The sequence below is a fragment of the Ananas comosus genome, linkage group 20 (assembly GCF_001540865.1).
Source record: "Ananas comosus cultivar F153 linkage group 20, ASM154086v1, whole genome shotgun sequence".
Lineage (NCBI taxonomy): Eukaryota > Viridiplantae > Streptophyta > Magnoliopsida > Poales > Bromeliaceae > Ananas > Ananas comosus.
In genome coordinates, this window is record NC_033640.1 from 8,114,614 (window position 1) to 8,133,352 (window position 18,739).

The 18,739-nt window shown below is 34.6% G+C and overlaps 1 long non-coding RNA gene across 3 annotated transcripts; it reads left to right on the forward strand.

Annotated features, from left to right (window-relative positions):
• LOC109725482 lies at positions 44–18,108 on the forward strand. Of its 3 annotated transcripts, none has more exons than XR_002220274.1 (4): positions 44–718; positions 1,403–1,481; positions 16,532–16,635; positions 17,883–18,108. It is a non-coding gene; the product is annotated as an uncharacterized LOC109725482 (long non-coding RNA). The 3 variants fall into 3 exon arrangements; XR_002220273.1 differs by having other exon boundaries at positions 16,535–16,635; XR_002220275.1 differs by lacking the exons at positions 16,532–16,635; positions 17,883–18,108 and adding an exon at positions 5,866–6,331.

Sequence of the window (18,739 nt, forward strand, 5' to 3'; positions counted from 1 at the left end):
ACAGCAATATCGGCGCTCTCATTATTTTGATTTTTGGTTTTTGGTTTCGATTTTGATTTTGAGGTCGGAGCGGGCGGCGGCGGCGGCGGTGTGGGGGGAGGGGGTGGTGTGCGGCCGCTGACAGAAGAGAGTGAGCACATAGCAGGTGCTGCCGGCACCGGAGGGCGGAGGGTGCCGGCGCTGTTGCGTGCTCACTTCTCTCTCTGTCAGCCCTCGTTTCTTGGAACTCGACCACCGACGCCCGACCCACCCACCCGCCTGCCTGCGTGCCTGCCTGCCTGCTGCACTTTTTGTTATTCTTTCTTTTCTCTTCCCTTCGAATTTAAACGGTGCTTTGGGTTTTTTTATTTTTATTTTTTTGTGGTGTTTCTCGATTCTTTCTCTGTCTGGAAACTGTGTGATTTGATTGATGAGTGTACGCCCGCCCTTATCTTTTCTAGTTCGTCTGTCAGCTCGCGCATCGAAGGAAGGGATGTGTGTCGCCATGACGACTGCTACTTTTTTTTTTTTTTGTGTTTTGTTATATTAATTTTTCCCTTTCCCTTTTCCCTTTTTTTCCTTTTCTCTTTTTTGTTGTGGATTTTGTGATGTGCAGGAGGAGGAAGTAGAAAATAAAATCATCGGAAAATGGAGAGAGAGGAAGGGAGAGAGAGAGAAATTTGGGGAAAGGCCCGAAGCGTGGAAGCGCGAGAAATCACGAAGGGACGGATCAGACGGGGTGCGTACAACTCGTACTCTTCACAAAAAAAAAACCCCCACTGTTTGACTCAGTCCTCGCTCTCCTCTCTTTCTCTCTCTCTCTCTAGCCTTTTCTTCTTCTTCACTTTCATTTTTGTGGAAAGCTATTCTTTTTCCTTTTATTTTTTGGTTTTTTCTTTTGGGGTATGAATCCGCCATTGTTGATGTGCTGTTTACAACCATCATCCATCCTGATCTGTTCTCCTTTACGTAGGATAAGTTTTTTTTTTTTTTTTGACGGAAAAGAGTATGAAATGGTAGAAAAATAATTGTCATCATATGGGTATATATACTTTTCATGGATCTATATATGGATGGATCTTGAGTTTTTCTAGTATATGTAGATTTATATGTAGATTTAGTTGAAAAAGAGAGGGATGAGGGTAGAGTTGATAGAAGAGTTGTTAGAGATAAGAGAGTTTTTAGATCTGGTCGCAACCTGAGGTTAATTAGTAAGCATCAGCAGCAACTTATAAGCTAAGATCCTTATTTTATGGTCTCCTCTATCTAAATCTGGCAATAATATTTTGTTGTTTGATTATTTATAGTGACTGATGATTAGGTTCTGGGTAACTCCTGGCTTGTTACTGTTGTATTGTTCTTTAGACATATGTTGTACTAATAAGAACTAATCCATTCTGATAGAACACTTCTCTGTTTGCAGATGCTAAAGACTTTTTACTGTTTCATTGCTGCTGCTTTACATTATCATAGAGAGGAGCATCATCTGCTGTTGCTTTATGGTATGTCCTTTATGTTATTATTCTTTAATATCAAATATATGTTGAGTTAATTCGATCGTGATACGAAGTTTACATTTTCCTTCTCTTCCTCCTTGTTCCACTATAAGGTACGTAGTAGTTTTCAATAATAACTGTCACTGGGTGGTGATTATTAGGTGTTCTCCTCCTGAGTTCTTATGAATCTGTAAGATATAAATAGATCGTCTAAGGTTGGTATGTTGTATGGTTAGAGACATTTTTGCTTAATAATCCAGTAGGAATCAAGGAGCTTGAATAGTGATGGAGATAGCAAGAGTTCACCATTAAAATTTTCTAATTCCACATTTTTCTTACAAGATTCCAAGACATGTATCTAGTGGCTGCTGTATCTGCTAAACTGATGTTTTCAATCTCTATGGCCATTTGCAATTATTATTACATGTCCTAGCTTATCTGGATGAGAACATTTTGATCTAGTTGCTTGTGCGCTTGTTTGATATGATTATCTTTTCTGCTGCAAGATTGTGCTTTTTTGAAAGGTTATATCTATCTCTTACATTGCAAAATTATGTGTGCAGCAAAGAGGCATATAGAATTTGTCGGATTTAATCGTAGAATTGTGTATCAAGTTGGTTATATGCATTATCTCTCATTTTCACTTGCACGAAGAACCACTAGCTTGTTTTGAGATCATGGGTATACTAATTTTTTTTTTTACTCAATTCCTGTAGGATCGTGTGTCATTTATACTACTTCTTGAGCAAAGTGTTTATATGCATGACCATTTTCACTTGCAGGAAGAACTCCTAGCTTTGTTAGTCTCTTATTGTTCAGGTCATGGGCATAATTTTTTTTTTTACCCAATATAATAGTAATCTGAAAGTCCAGTTGGACCTTGTTTCATTGGTACTATGTTGAGCAAGTTGGTTACATGCATCATCTCCCAATTTCGCATGCAGGAAGTAATCCTAGCTTGTTTGTCTCTTAATGCTCAGATCATGGCCATACTTTGTTTTGTTTTGTTTTTTACCCAGTAATAGTAATCTGAAAGTCTAGTAGGATCTTGTTTCATTGATATTACTTTATTGAGCAACCATATAGCATAGCATCCATATAGCATGTCCTAGCATCTCCTCTAAGTGCTTACGGTAGATTTCATATTCCGAAATTCAATCTTCATAAATTGAAAATAATTCAAGACCTTTTCATTTTGTAGAAGCCAACTGTAGCGAATGCGNAAGTGCTTACGGTAGATTTCATATTCCGAAATTCAATCTTCATAAATTGAAAATAATTCAAGACCTTTTCATTTTGTAGAAGCCAACTGTAGCGAGGGGGGGGGGTGGTTGGGGCTCTCACTTGATATGGCCTTTAAGAGAAAGATACCGGAATGCCAAGGCCTTTTCAAGATTTCTATTGGTCTTAATTATGAATCTAATTCAGCAGCATGTGTGATGGATTTGAAAGAAGTTGATTGTCAGCTTTTGCTTGGAATTCATTACTTCTTTGAAAAGCAAAATAAGCAATGCAATATTGGAAGGAAACCTAGTCGCTATTTATAGTGAGGAATATCTGTTTGCAGAATGCAGAAACAAATTTTTCAAGAGAAACACTAAGTCTACAACCCAAAAAGGTTGTGGGATTGGCACCCCTAATCCAAGGGTTGAAATCAAAATTCTTTGTAGATTTTAGTAATAAAAAAGGGGTGATAAGACTAGTGAAAAAATATGGGCCCTTGGATAATAGAGTTGTACTATTACAATAGGTGAAGAAACTAGCAAAGTTTAATGTAAATAGGCAGAACTAATACAGCGAAAGGTAGTTAGAGGCCTTTTTATGCAATATTTTAAAAAGTAGAAATAGTTTGTAGGCAATATAAAGCACCGTTTGTTTGTAGGCAGCAGATATGTAGGTGCATATGCATCATGTATGAATAAAAATTATCAAACATATGATAAACAATTAGATGATAAACAGAAATATTAGGAAGAAGGTCTTACCTACTGAAACAACAAATATAAGAGCATTGCTAGGTCTACAACCCATATTGGGTTGTAATCCTACAATCACTCCATCCAAAGCCCACTTTTCCTTTACAAATCTTATCACTCAGGACCCTTGGATAAGGGATTGTAGAGATTACAACCCCTCTTTGGTTGTAGACTTAGCATTTCTCTAGATTTAATGTAGGACACTGAATATTATACATGTGAACATTTTACATTACTTATGAAATAGAAATACTACAAATACAAGTATGAAATAATAATTATTAAAAAATAATAAATTTTTAATATCAATTTTGATTTTTGAGTGTTTGAGTTGCTAATCATAAACATGTGCTCAACCTACTTGCGTTGCTTAAAATGCAAGCTAGGAAGCAGCTATCCAATGTGCATATTATGCAGTGCCTATGCCGTTGGTGGTTGCTGCTATGCAGAAGAGTTAAGCAACGTATCCATATGTGCTGGTGCTTTTTATAAGTATCATTTAGCATAATGTGAGCATACACTTCTTTTTATCTTCCTTCATTTGATAACAAGAGCATATGCTAGTTAGTTTTAGACTCTACTGCATTACCTACTCTCAAATTGCTGTATTTAGTGGGTATTATGGTATTTAACAAACAGATTCTTTCATTTCGAGAGGGAAATGTAAATCATCAAACATATGAACTTTGGATGACATGGTTTGCAAGATTAATTTTGCTTGATTCACATGATGCAACCTAGAAAAGTTTAAAAATCGTATAGCGTCTTGAAACGTGTTAAATTTTGTCCTTAATCTCTCTTGTTCTTACCACATGGTAAGATCCTGGGTTGATCAGCCTACAGATTTTCATTCACCGAGGCAGCCTGTTGCTAGTTAAGTTGCCAACTGTTAAGAACCTGGCATCCTTAATTGTTGGCATATAGAGTTAACATTGTAGTTAGCTTCTTTGTCAAGTTGGATGGTCCATTTTTTTGTATGAAAAACATTATTTTTTTTTTCTTGCTAACTGATATTGATGCAATTTGGAAAGGAGAATTTATGTTGGAAGTGTAACATGATGATTGTATAAAGGATGTAGAAATAAAATTACACGGTCTGGATTTTTGTAGAGTTGTACTTGGGATAAGAGTTCCTAGCTAGGTATTGTGAAAATAAGCTTTTATTGTAACCTAGCTAACAGTTGCAGCATATATTATAATTTAGTTTTTTGAGTATTATTTTTAGACTGTTGACTTGATGAAGCAATTTAACTTGAGCGATAAAACTATCAAAATATTGTAGATTCTTCCGTAAAGTTGAAAATCTAAAAAATGCCCAATAATTCTATTTTTTCCATAATAGATGCTTATGTTGTTAGCTATTCTTAGCAAGCATATCAACAATCCTTGGGTCCGGTGCTTGTCAATTAAGAGTTGAATATCACAATAGCTCAAACTGTTTTCTTCTTCATAATCTCTGTCATCCCTTTTTACTCCCAATCCTTTCCATTAAACATATTCAGTGGCAGTTCTGTGAGCTATTAATTCTTGTAACAAGCCTAGCAGGCTTTACCTCCTCCCGAAAGCTGCCACAGGTACTGATTGTAAGCTGCCATCATCTAGGCTTGTTCCTCCCTCCGTGGCGGAGGAATGAACTGCCTGGGAGAAACAGTTGCTACCCTTGATTGTGTTAGCATCTTCTCCTATCAAGGGTGAATTAAAATTTCTTTGCTCATGCATCTTCCCTGCAATCTCTAGACAATGACCTATCCACCCACGTTATATATCTTGTGACCCAACATACTCTAGTCTGCTTTGTTCAAAATATGTGGAGGCACTTATTAAGTATTGGATTTTCGGAAGTTAAGGGCATTCAAAAAGCATAAGAGTAGACCATTGGGAATTTCAAGTACATTTGTAGCAGCATCTTCCTCGGGGTCAATAGGATTTAAATTTTGTTTTTCTACATATGGTTGGACTATATCTATAAAAGGTATTGATGATGATCCGTTTTGCTACATATGGATATAATAATAACTGTAGGTTATTTATGATATTTAATTTCAGGACTTGTCATAATGGTTTGCTTCTGAGCACCAATCATTTCTTACAAGTAGAGAAATTTATCCTTTCCCTATGTTTTGTTGAGGTCTTCGCATATTTGATTTGATCTGCTTTGTTGTTTCCTATTCCCTCTCTTATGAAGTGATGCTTGATTGTAATATACTTTGTTTGGCTGTCACTGATAGTGTTTTTGGTCATTGAATTGTCACGAAAGGTTATATCAGCTTCCTCGTGTTTTCTCTATTATCTTTCAAAATTCTTCAAAATCATTAGGCTTGAGAAGTTACATTGCTGGTACAAACATATTTAGTGTTAGGCCAACGTAATGGTACCCTTTTTTATTCTTGTTTAATGTGTAAAATGTAAACCAGATCCAGGAGAATTTCCATATTTGAAGGTGCTTCTCATACTATTTATGTTTTTGGCCCAACCACCATCACAATTACAAAGCAACATAATTTTTGTAAGTTTTTCCATGCATGCTTCTGTTGTTACCAGTCTATTTAATGTATCTTTAACCTTTTTTTCTCAATAAGAAAATGAATTTATGCTGCTTTTTGCATGAAGTAGGAAGATAAGCAAGTTGTGGCATAATATTCGATTTGCGAACAGGATGCATAGCTTCCTATTCTAAGTTGTCTTGTAAGTTTTTCAATGACAACCAAAGTTGCCGGCATTGTCTTGTAAGTTTTTCAATCACAACCAAAGTTGACGACGTCATCTTGTAAGTTTTTCAATCACAACCAAAGTTGCTGACATCGTCTTGTAGTTATTCACTCAGAGCCTTTTAAGATGCTCTTCACATAGTTGTTATGCCGAATGAAAGAGATTTTTATTTGGGAAAAGTATATAAAAGAGCCTTTTTGGTGAGCATAATAAATATTTGGTCTCCAAAAGTCGTAAGCATCAAAAATGCCCTTCTAATTATGATCCTTTTAAGTATTAGTATATCAAGTTCTTCATTGAAATACCCATTGTGCTGTTTTTTTTATTCGTCGGTCCTCCCAACCATAGGTGCACCCTATCTACCGTCTTCAAACGTCTCCTCTCTCCCTTTGGTAGTGTTTGTTTGGTAGTAGAATAAGGAGAGAATAATTAAACATCTCTTTGACAATTGAAAATAGGAAGAAGATCCAGAGCAAGAACATATATAATGAAAAACATACATTTGTAAGCTAAAATAGTGAATACATAAATTTGTAAGCTAGGATGATAAAAACGTAAATCTCTAAGTAAATATTAAACTAATATTTAAACCATGGTTAAAGATATGTTTGCTGATGGATTATAATGGCTAGGGCATTTGTGCTGGAGCATCCAAGATATTTTAAACTCCTTAGGGGAATTAATGATAGCTTCATACTTTTGACCAGCATGAGTGAAATTGACCATTTCCATTTTAATGTAATCGACTAAGAAATAGTGAGGCCTAAATTACTCGTTTGTATTTTGCATTGTTTCATTTAAATTCTAGAATCATTTCTTGTTCTTTTCTTGAAAAGCATCAAATCATTATTATGAAAGCAATAAGCTTAAAAATTGTTTAAATTATTTGAAGTTATTTTGGGAGATTGTGCATTTATTGTTTACCCCACCACCAGCACCACTCCAAAAGGAGCCTCTTTTGCCCACCATCGGGCACCGGGCTGCAGTGGATCTTCTTCTGTATGAACGAGATCACCCAAAGCTACATGAGAAATTCATCGGCCATTTTGATGTGGCATTACAAAAAGCATATAAGTTTGAGAGTGTAGAATTTAATTACTTTGTTTCTCGTTGTCCCAATGAAGACTTTACTAGTGTTATTTGGTAGCGACAAAAGTAGAGAGTAGTTTGAAGTGCAAATTGATCTACCAGTATTGCGAACTAATTTTAGATTAGGATATAAAGGAGTGGATACTGGAGTACAATCAAAATAACCAAATTTTCTAAGAATCTTTTCGATATAATGAGACTGGATTAAAAATAAACCATTATTTTCACGAATAATTTTAATTCCCAAAATAATATCAGCCTCCCCCATATCTTTCATATCAAAATTGCAAGATAAAAAATTCTTAGTGTTTTCTACTTGTTGAATATCGGTAAATTAACATGTCATCAACATACAGACATATAATAACACCTTTACCATTTGAAAATTTACTATAGACACATTTATCAGATTGATTAATTTTATAACCATTGGAAAGAACAATCTAATCAAACTTTTGATGCCATTGTTTAGGTGCTTGTTTAAGCCCATACAACGACTTAACAAGTTTACACATTTTATACTCTTGTCCAGGAACAACAAAGCCCTCGGGTTGTTCCATATAAACTTCTTTATCTAATTCTCTATTTAAGAATGCAGTTTTGACATCCATTTGATGAATAATCAAACTATACATAGAAGCAAGAGCAATCAAAGTTCTAATAGTCGCTAATCTGGCAACAGGTGCATAAGTATCAAAATAATCAATGCCTTCTTTTTGTGTAAACCCTTTGGCAACAAGTCTTGCCTTGAATTTATCTATGGTGCCATTTACTTTGATATTCTTTTTGAAAATCCATTTACACCTAATAGGTTTACATCCAGGAGGAAGATCAACTAATTTCCATATTTGGTTGACCATAATTGAGTCCATTTCATTATTTATCGCTTCTTTCCAAAAAGCGACATCAGCAGATTCCATTGCCTCCTCAAATATTGTGGGGGTCTGAGTCAATGTTTAAACAAAATTGAAAACTTTCTGTAATCATTTCTCTACTACCCTCAACAAGAAAAGTATAAAAATTTGGTCCAAATATTTTAGCAATTCTAACTCTTTTACTTCTTCTAAGTTCTGGGGTTTCAATTGCAACATCATTTTTCTCATTGGAGTGTTCTTTACTCAAAATAAGTTCTTTGGGTCTAGGAATTGAAACAAATCTGTTTTCATCAAATATAACATCTCTAGATTCAAAAACTGTGTTGATCTCAATGAAGTCATTAGATTCAATCACGTAAAATCTGTATGCTTTACTATGTTGTGCATACCCAATAAATATGCACTCAATTCCTCTTTCACCCAGTTTCTTTCTTTTCGGTTCTGGAACCCTCACAATAGCTCTACAACCCCAAACTTTTAAATAATTTAAATTGGCGTTTCTTCCCTTAAATAATTCATAAGGAGTTTTATCATTCTTCTTTGTTGGGATTCTATTTAGTAGATGGCAGGCTGTTAATAAAGCTTCACCCAAAAATTCATAACTTAACCCAAAGTTAGAAAGCATAGCATTGACCATTTCCATCAATGTTCTATTTTTTCTTTCTACAACTCCGTTTTGTTGTAGAGTATAAGGTGCAGAGGTTTCATGTATAATACCAATGGACCCAAAAAATAAAGGATCATAATATTTTCCTTTGTCTGATCTTAGGTATTTGACCATTTTCTCACATTTCACCTCAACTTCAGATTTATAAATTCTAAATTTATCTAGCGCTTCGTTTTTAGAATGCAAAAGATAAACATAACTATTTCTAGAAAAATTATCAATAAATGTAACAAAATATTTCTTTCCACCAATAGTAGGAGAAGCATGCAAGTCACAAATATCACTATGTACCAATTCAAGTAGAGTAAAACATCTATCAATTTTAGAAAAAGACTTTCTAGTAATTTTAGTGAGCATGTAAGTATTAATTTTTCTAATTTATTATCAAAATTAGGAATTAAATCTAACGTAGTCATATCATGTAATCTTCTATAATTAACATGTCCTAAACGATTATGCCATAAAGAAGACGAGTCAGTAATATAGGATGAAATATTCATTTTATTAATAAGATTGAGTTTGAACATGCCCTTGAACAAATATCCTTTTCCTACAAAGATTCCACTCTTCGACAAAATAAATTTGTCGGCCTCAAATACAAGTTTGAACCCAAATTTGTTAAGAAGACTTCTTGAAACAAGATTCTTTCTAACTTCGGGTATATGATACAAATCGGTGAGAGTGAGAGTTTTTCCTGATGTGAACTCGAGTTCCACGTTGCCCTTTCCTTTGATTTGTGCTATTGAGGAATTGCCCATATAGAGAATGTTTCCATCCTCCAATGCATCATAAGTTCTAAATAAACTTCTCTCCTTGCACACATGCCTTGTGGAACCTGAATCAATCCACCAAGCTCCGTCATCTTCGAGTATGTTAGCCTCAGATATCATAGCCACAAAATTTCCTTTGGAATCCGGTGCACTTTCCCTGTTGAGGAACTGACATTCTTTCTTGTAGTGACCCGGTTTACCACAATGAAAGCATGCAGCTTTCTTTTTCTTATTTGTCATGTTGTGGTTGATCGGATGCTTGGCTCTCTTTCGATTTTCTTTTGTGGGTTGACGAGTTTTATTATACTCATCTTCCGTCACATACACTTTGGCACTCTGAGCATCTTGCTCCTTTTTGCTATATTTCAAACGATATTTTTCTTCCATGCGAAGATGATTAGCCAAATCTTTAAGAGTAATATCTTTCTTTTTATGCTTAAGATTTTTCTTAAAGTCTTTCCATGATAGAGAAAGTTTATTGATAATAGAGGCCACAATTATAAATTCATCCATATTCATATTATGTTGAGTAAATTGATTGAGAATATGTTGAATTTCATGTAACTGATCTAGAACAGATCTACTATCAACCATTTTATAGTTATTAAATTTGCAAACAAGAAACTTCTTACTTGTGCATCCTTAGATTTGTATTTTACTTCAAGACCTTCCACAGTTCTTTAGCCGTTATTACATTCTGTTAGACGTCGAAAAGCGCATCCGACATAGCATTTAGAATGTTGCCTCGGCATATATTGTCATCTTCAACCTATTTTTGTCTTCTACGAGTTTGTACAATAGGTTCATCATCGTTTTCTTCTGGTCTTGGAGTAGTGAGGACATAAGCAACTTCGAGAGTCGACAGAAGGAAATATAATTTCTTTTGCCAGCGCCTGAAGTCCATGCCATCAAATCTTTCTAGTTTGATAAAGTTTGTTGCCATCTCTTGTAGAGTAGCAGTCGACATTATCGGATTTAAGCCTTAAGATTGTTGGAACAGATAGTGAAAAAGGTATGAAATAGAAAGATGAAAAAGGCTTCAAGGCATGTAGCAATGCCACTTCTTAAGGCTTAATTCGTCCCCACCGTTCAATCAATTTGGTGTGCACCGGGTCAACGAACACCCTCCCAAGATACAATGAAGCATAAACCTCAACTACGTTTGCACACACGAAGTCAAGCCTTTGAGCACTCACTCGATTAAGTTGTCAAAAAAAAAGAAATAAGAATGGAATTATTATGAATGGAGAGTTAAACTCTTCAACTATTTCGTCTTATGTTTCTGCAACCAACGCTGTGGACTTATATAGACCACGAACGGGTGCTTCATGAAGTGACTATTCATGAACGGGTGTTTCATGAAGTGGCCATTCAATTGTGACTTTTTATTTGATCATAACTACCAATTAGTTTTATGAGTCAAATTTAATGAATGTAAGAATTAATTTCAACGGACATATACTCGAAGAGACACACTATAAAGATGTGTCTTTTCATGTCATATCCTTACACTAAAAGTCACATCCTTTCACTCTAAGAGTCACACCCTTTGATTAGAGTTGCATCCACTCACTAAGGGTTGCATCCACTCACTAAAGGTTGCATCGATTCACTAAGGATCGCATTCATTCACTAAAAATCAATAAACAAAATATATTATTTTAAAATTTTTCTTACACTTTACAACCTTCATTAGCTAATAGAAAAGCATCCAAGATGACCTCTTCTTCAGAAATGTCGATTAGGATGTAGAAATAATTCCGTGCAAAGCTTTTTTAAGTCTTTTTTTTTAGGACCTTCGAAACTATTTTGTGTATTCCTCTTTAGTTTGCTTATAAGCCCAAAATTGTTAGCTTGCACAACTCCCTCAGTTTTGTGCAATAGGTAAATGTAAGAGTAGTCAATAGGACATGTGAGGGATCTCCCCTCATGAATCTCTAAAGATAATATAATTAGGGAGGAAGATAATTAGTAAAATTTAGACTACAAACACCACAAACCCTTTGTAAATACATTTTTTTTACTTTTTTTCCCTTGACTTTTGAAAACTTTTACATTTTGCTCTCTTAAAATTTTAGAAATATTTTGACAAGTTTACGGTGTTAATGGAGAGGCTAAAATGATCAAATTACCCTTGCTTGTTCTAGAAGAAAAAATAATTTTTAAATATATACTACATTTTAAAGAGCATTTTTTGTATAAATGTATGAAATAAGATGAAACAGTGATGGAATCCTGACGAAGATGGGTCTACAAAATGCATCAACTTGAAATTTTAAGTAAGTAAAATATAGGTTTTTGAAAGTTAAGAGAAAAACCAAAAAAAAATGCTTATGTAAGGATTTTCAATATTTTAGCCTAAAATTTACTGTACAGAAATTTTAGTGAACCTTTTACTACTATTAATTATTCAAACATGCTATGAAGGTTAATAGTATTGAGACATTAGTGAAGGATCAAATGGCAACTAAGAGGGAAGGGAGTGAATTAGTAGGAAAACAAAACCCAAGTAGATTTTATTGAAGATAGTAATTGTACAGCAAAATAAAAGAAAAAAAAAGAGAAACAAACTTAGATGACACAAATAAATTATCCTAGTTCGGCCATTTTGCCTACTCTAGTCCGATCCTTCTACTCTTCAAGGTACTCATTTAATCACTATCATTTTGTCTTTGAAACAGGGCAAGACCGAAACCGCTTACAATTACACTTTACAAGACTTCTATTACAATCTTTCAATAAAGCTCATAATTATAAAATAAAGAACAAAAGAACAATTAATTATAACTTACAAATTTTTTTCCAATTTGAAGGTTTGGCTTAAACATTATCCAAACCCCCTCTTTAAATATGTTACTCATCATTTCAAATTTATAAAAGAAGTATGATATAAGGTTAATTGATTTTCATTTGAATTTCAACCATATTTGTAAATGCATTTTAATTAATACCATATTCCAAATTTTTTTAAAGTCACACCTCATTTGCAAAGCATATTTGAAATTATACTACATTTGAAAAGCCATTTGAAATGATAGCACATTTGTAAAACTCTTTTGAATTATTACCACAAATGCTAAGCTCTTTTAAATTCATTTGTAAAATGCTTTTGAATTAATACTACATTTATAGAACTCTTTTGAGTTAATACCACATTTGTAAAACACTTCGATCTTTTTGAAATCATCCCATAATGAAATCACTTTTGAATTTAAACTATATATCAGACCTCTTTTAATTCCATACTACATTAAAAATAATGGTTAATTTTTTATTAAGTTTAAATCAAACCTATGTGGTAGCTAGATTTGTTAACTTCGTTAAGTTTACGGGCTCAAATTCGATAAAAGTACAAAGAAGCCCGCCATAATATTGTTGTGGTACTTGCATCCAATTTGATACAATTTGATTTTGTCCGGGCTATTTTGAAATTTTTGATTGAACGACTATCTTTGATCAATTTTGGTTCGGCTTGTGTCATTTCAAATCCAACTAAAACCTGAAATTACTATGCAAAAAAGTAAATCCAAAATTTATTTGTAATCATCAAAATTATCATTGCATAAAATCCAACACGTGGTGCTATAGAGTCATTTTCGATGATATAGTATCCAAATTGATAATTGACACTGTTGAAGATTGACGTCCTAGGACTACTCCCATCCTATCATACTTAACTCTTTTAATCTTTTGGACCTAGTCACCACCCAAAATGATTAAGATGGATTGAGAGTTTTAACCCTATTATATCTTATATATAGAACTACCTGGGGTCTCACATTCTCCTTGCCTTAAGCCCTGACGTCCTCGTCAGGCTGAGACTCACAAGTACGAGGCGATGTAAGACTCGTCTCGCTAACCTAAACCGACCTTATGGTGAGTTGCGCTCCACCCATAACAGTCAACAGCATGAGAGCCTCGCTCTCCCCGTTGTACAATCTTTGCTCAACCGAGACTAATCTCATACTTCCAGCTGGTAATTAGCTCTGATTCCAACTGTGACGCCCCACTTTCCAAAGCGTCACCCATCCTAGGATTACTCTAGTCCTAGCACGCTTAACTCTCTTAACCTCTTAGACCTAACTACCGCCCAAAATGCTATAGCGGGGTTAAGAGGTTTTAGCCCTATTATATCTTACATATAGGACTACTTAGGGTTTCACATTCTCTCATTCTTTAAGCCTTGATGTCCTCGTCAAGCTCAGACTCACAAGTATCAGTCAATGTAAGATTCTGTCTCTGAAGCCTAAACCAACTATGTGGTGAGCTGCGCTTCACCCAGAATAGTCATCAGCATAAGAGCCTCGCTCTCGCCGCTGTATAACCTGGCTCAGCCGAGACTTATCTCACATTTTCGGCTGGTAATTGGCTCTAATACCAACTATGACGCCCCACTTCCTAAGGGGTCACCCCTAATCCTAGCACGCTTAACTCTCTTAACCTCTTGGGCTGCACCTACTGCCCAAAATGCTATATCCGGGCTAAAAGGAGAATGAAACTGTTTTAACGGGAGAAGAAACTATAACGCCCCAAAATTTGACTATAAATGTTTAAAAAGATTTCAAAATAATTTTAGAGGATGATGGCCAGTTTTATATGATTTTGAACTCAAATTGAGTCAAAATGAATTGTTTGAGGACGAAAATTTCAAAACAGTTGAGTCTAATCTGCCATTGCACAAATAGCCATTTTGGAAAAACTTTTAACTAGGTTATTGACATCAGATTTGGGCAAAATTGGTCTCATTGGAAAGATCGTTGAGTTATCTTTCTAACGCAACGTGAATCTCCTTAAACGGATATCGGACGAAAGAGTTATTTCAATTTTTCTGACAGTCGTCGATGCAGTCCTGAGCTTTGAGCTAGTTTGGGACTTTACCATTTGTTATGGGCTGTTTGGTAAATTTGCTAATTAAAATTATAACATATCAACTTAGGTGGTTAACTATTAGTCCAACCATAATTTTTTCCAAGAAAATGTTGAGTAAAATGACTGAAACTCTTTTAAATGGGCTGGTTTGAATGGGAGAAGAGAAAAACTGTTTTATTCCTATTCTCATCTTCTTTTTCCTATTTTCCCTTCCTCTCAATACCCTAGTTCTTCTCTCTTTTATTCAGCAATGAGAAGAAGGATTTCTCCTTCAAATTGAAGGAATTTAGAAGGAGACTTTTGGAGAAGGAAACCCATTTTCAAGTTAAAACTCTAGCTAGAGAACAAAGTAAGTAGATTTTCGATTTTGTACTTTGTAAATATCAAAGAGTGAATATTTTACGTTGCATGCATGTTTTTCTATTCTCTTTGAAGGTCCCAATCTATCTTTTATGAATTGACTATAGTTTTTGAAGATTTTATGACACTATATTCAAATATTGAAGCCCTAAATTAGGGGTTTATGCCCTATTACGAGATTTCCTTGTAATTTTAGGGTTGGGACCCTAAGAGCCCAAGATGAGATCTTGATCGTTAACTTTTAGTTCTTTCAACTTGAATTTGGAGGCCAATATATAGTTATATGAATTGCCTTTGTTTTTAAGAGTTTTTGATGAGTTACTTGTGTTTTATGAGGCTTCAAAATTGGGATTTTGATCAACTAGGAGATTAAACTTTTATAGTTGATTTTAAGAGTTTAAAATACTTAAATTGAGATGTCAATCTTGTTCAAATGTATTGGAAATGAATGTATGATTGAGCTAAGTTGTTTGATCAAATTTGAACTTAGTTTGTTAATATTTCGTCCAATTTATGCTATTTTCAAGTTGGACTTTTCCGATTAGTTTTCGGAGGGTAAAAACATCTTGTTAAGGTGTCGTTTGTTAAAATTAAGTATTCCAAACCCTTCTATAGGATTTAAATGAGTTATTTTAAGGTTGTTATCTATTTTGAGAGAGTTAAGCATGCTAGGACTAGAGTAGTCCTAGAATAAGTGATTTCCTGGAAAATGGGGCGTCATAGTTGGTATCAGAGTTAATTACCAGCTGGAAGTGTGAGATTAGTCTTGGTTGAGCCAGGATTATATAGCGGGGGGAGTGAGGCTTTCATGCTGTTGACTGTTGTGTGTTGAGCCCAGCTCACCACAAAGTCGGTTTAGGCTAGCAAGACTAGTCTCACATCGCCTGATATTTGTGAGTTTAAGCCTGACGAGAACGTCAGGACTTAAAGAGGGAAAGAATGTGAGACCTCAAGTGGTCCTATATGTAAGATATAATAGGGCTAAAATCTTTTAACCCGTCTATAGCATTTTGGGCGGTGGCTAAGTCCAAGAGGTTAAGAGAGTTAAGCGTGTGAGGACTAGAGTAGTCCTAGAATGGGTGACCTCCAGGGAATTGCGGCGTCACAAAAATGATCTCATAAATTGAACGCCTTAGGTATCAATTTCATGACTTCTCAATGTCATCTATATAGTGACCAAGCAATCATAAAGTGACAATTTTAATGGCCCACATTAGACCTTTTCTAATTTAACGGTATTGAAGAATGCAAATCGGTATTCTTTTAACCGAATTGATCAAAATCTACAGCCCTGATCTTGAATTTAATAATTCTATCATCTATTCTAAATAATTGTTTGATTATGACTGTTTATTTTGTGGTTGCTTGAAGTAGAAAATGATTCTAAAAAATTGTGATCGAACTTGATTCTTACAAAGTTCAAATGTCTTAGATAATGTTTTCGATCGTCAATTCAGATGCCTCATCTTTGAAAACGAGTGTATAGAAAAAAAACGAAGGCCTTGGTGCAATTAATAGAACCCTAATTCGATTCATTCAAGCCTTTCTAGCACGCCTCTTCTGTTAATTGGTTTTTACCGTGTTCCTTGAATCTTTGGTGGCTTTCAGAGTCTGATCTGCATAGACATATATGAAAAACAACAAATTTTCTCTAGTTAAGGATGTCAATTAGATTTCTCTCAGCTGAATTATGGCTACTACCACAATTTTGATCTCACCAGTACTTTTTTTTTTTGGGCAGCAGGGCCCCATGCAGGTAAACAAAGCTTTATGAAGGGACTTCACTTCCTGATTTTGGATGAACTGTTTCCACAAGTCTTATGAGATGATTATTTGTACTTCAGTGTATGCTTCCGATTATGCTTCCGATTTTTCCTGTTATGTTTCCTAATCCATTAGCGTGCGTAGCACTGTTTAAATCAACAAGGAAACTGTGGATAGAGATGAATTATCCAATGTTACATATAATACACTCGAAGATGGTAAAAGGGAACTAGAATCTGAAGGAAGCTAGCTATAACATAATTGATATTATCGAAACTACTTGTCGATTAATCAACAAAAAATATGTTTTGATTGTACCATTTAATATGTTAGTACTCGATCAGAATGTCTTTCTGGACCAAAGGGTCCAATATATGTTAGATCAGAAGTTGAACTGATATAAGTTGGTTCTAATGTATCAATGGAAATACATGATGAACATTCATTAATTGAAGAATTTTGTGAGAAAATATGCCTATTTAAGCCATGTAGCATTTAAGATTTACTTATCGATGAGTCTAAACCCATTTGCAAGGTATGTTGTCATGTTGTTGTATAATTAGATTCTATTATTTGTAGGATGATTTTTAGACCTTTATACATCCATTGAGGCATTACATCAGCTATTTCATCACTAAACCGATATGATCGAGAGGTGTTATGTATTAATTCGTTACTTGGCAATTTTAAAATAAGGTTATTTATTTTGCTAAGTTTGGAAGTGTATTTATAATCATGCAATGTTTCGAACACAATTGATGGGAAGAAGGATAGTTAATATCGCTGTAAAAGAACAAACTTCCATCAAAAGTGAATGAAGCGCGCCAGTTCAAAGTGAATGATTTTACTTAGTAAGACCAGCAGAAGAGGAGAATCACGAGAGGTATGCATGAGAGTTATCAAAATCTTTGATGCATTCAGTAAATAAAGTGTGTGTGTCAAACAAAGATTTACACAGAGAAATCCATCATTTTGCACGAAAAATAGTGCGAATCACCAAAATTTCACTTGTTTAACATCAAAATATTTTGCTGTTAGTGCCAAAAACTTCAAAACCATGCCCATAGTTGTTGTTTTGGTGTTGTTTTTCCTATTAGAATCAATCTGCATAAACAACGATTTCAAGTTCTGTTTTGATCTGTTGCATCTTTTAAGAACACTTTCTCTAAATATTTTGTGTTTTCTAAGTTCAAGCCCTTCATTCTTTGTTTCATTAATTGATGTGTTATTATCTACTTATCTCTTGGTATTGCCATTCTGGTTTCTGAAAAGCTTTAGTTTCTGTAATTTTTGTGACCATGCTAATTCACTCCCATGATTTCCATCAGGAGGGTTGAAGTGTATAAGTATTGTCATCCATTGATACTCGACTGATCTCAGTGTCGAAGCTCAGGACCTTATGCTCTGATATTCATTGCTCTGATATTCATTGATATGACCATGTTCGCATGCAGCGTGTGTTGATAAATTTTTTGTAACAAATTAGATTAGCAATATATCGTGGGAAAAATTTTTGCTCCGACTGTGTATTTCTTGTGGCGTGCAAGTGAACAATACCTGACGTGACTATGAAAAAGTTGTAATGGATTATGAGAATTGTATTTTCCCTTTCCGGAAAGAGTACGTACAGTGAAAGCAAAATTGTTTCTCTTTAATTAATTAGATACATGTTGTATAAGTTTTGCGAATTATGAATCTGAATTTTGGTGTGTTTGTTCTCGCTACTGTGTTTTGTTTTATTTTATTAAGTGAAATCTGTTTTCTTGCTTAGTCAAATTAAATGTTTGGCTTTGACAATTCAAAATGTTTTATTTTATCGTAAAGGGGTGTTTGGTTCCTCTGAAAAAATATTCTAGAAAATAGTTTTATAGCCGAAAAGGTGAACAATATGTGCTAGGGCTTTTTTTGCATTTAGACCCCTGACAAATTTTTATTTTAAAAATAGCCCTGTCAAAATTTAATTTGCAAAAATGGCCCTCGACCTGCCACGCAGGCGCCACGTCAGCGCCACGCGGGCAGGGCTGTGCCCGTGTGTTAAGTTGAACACGGTGAACCATTCACCGTGTTCAAACACGGTGAATGGTTCACCGTGTTTAGTACGTATTTTTTGTTACGTATTTTTTGTATATTGAAAAGTGGAATAAGGAGTAGGGATGTCAATAGATATGGATATCCGAAATATTAT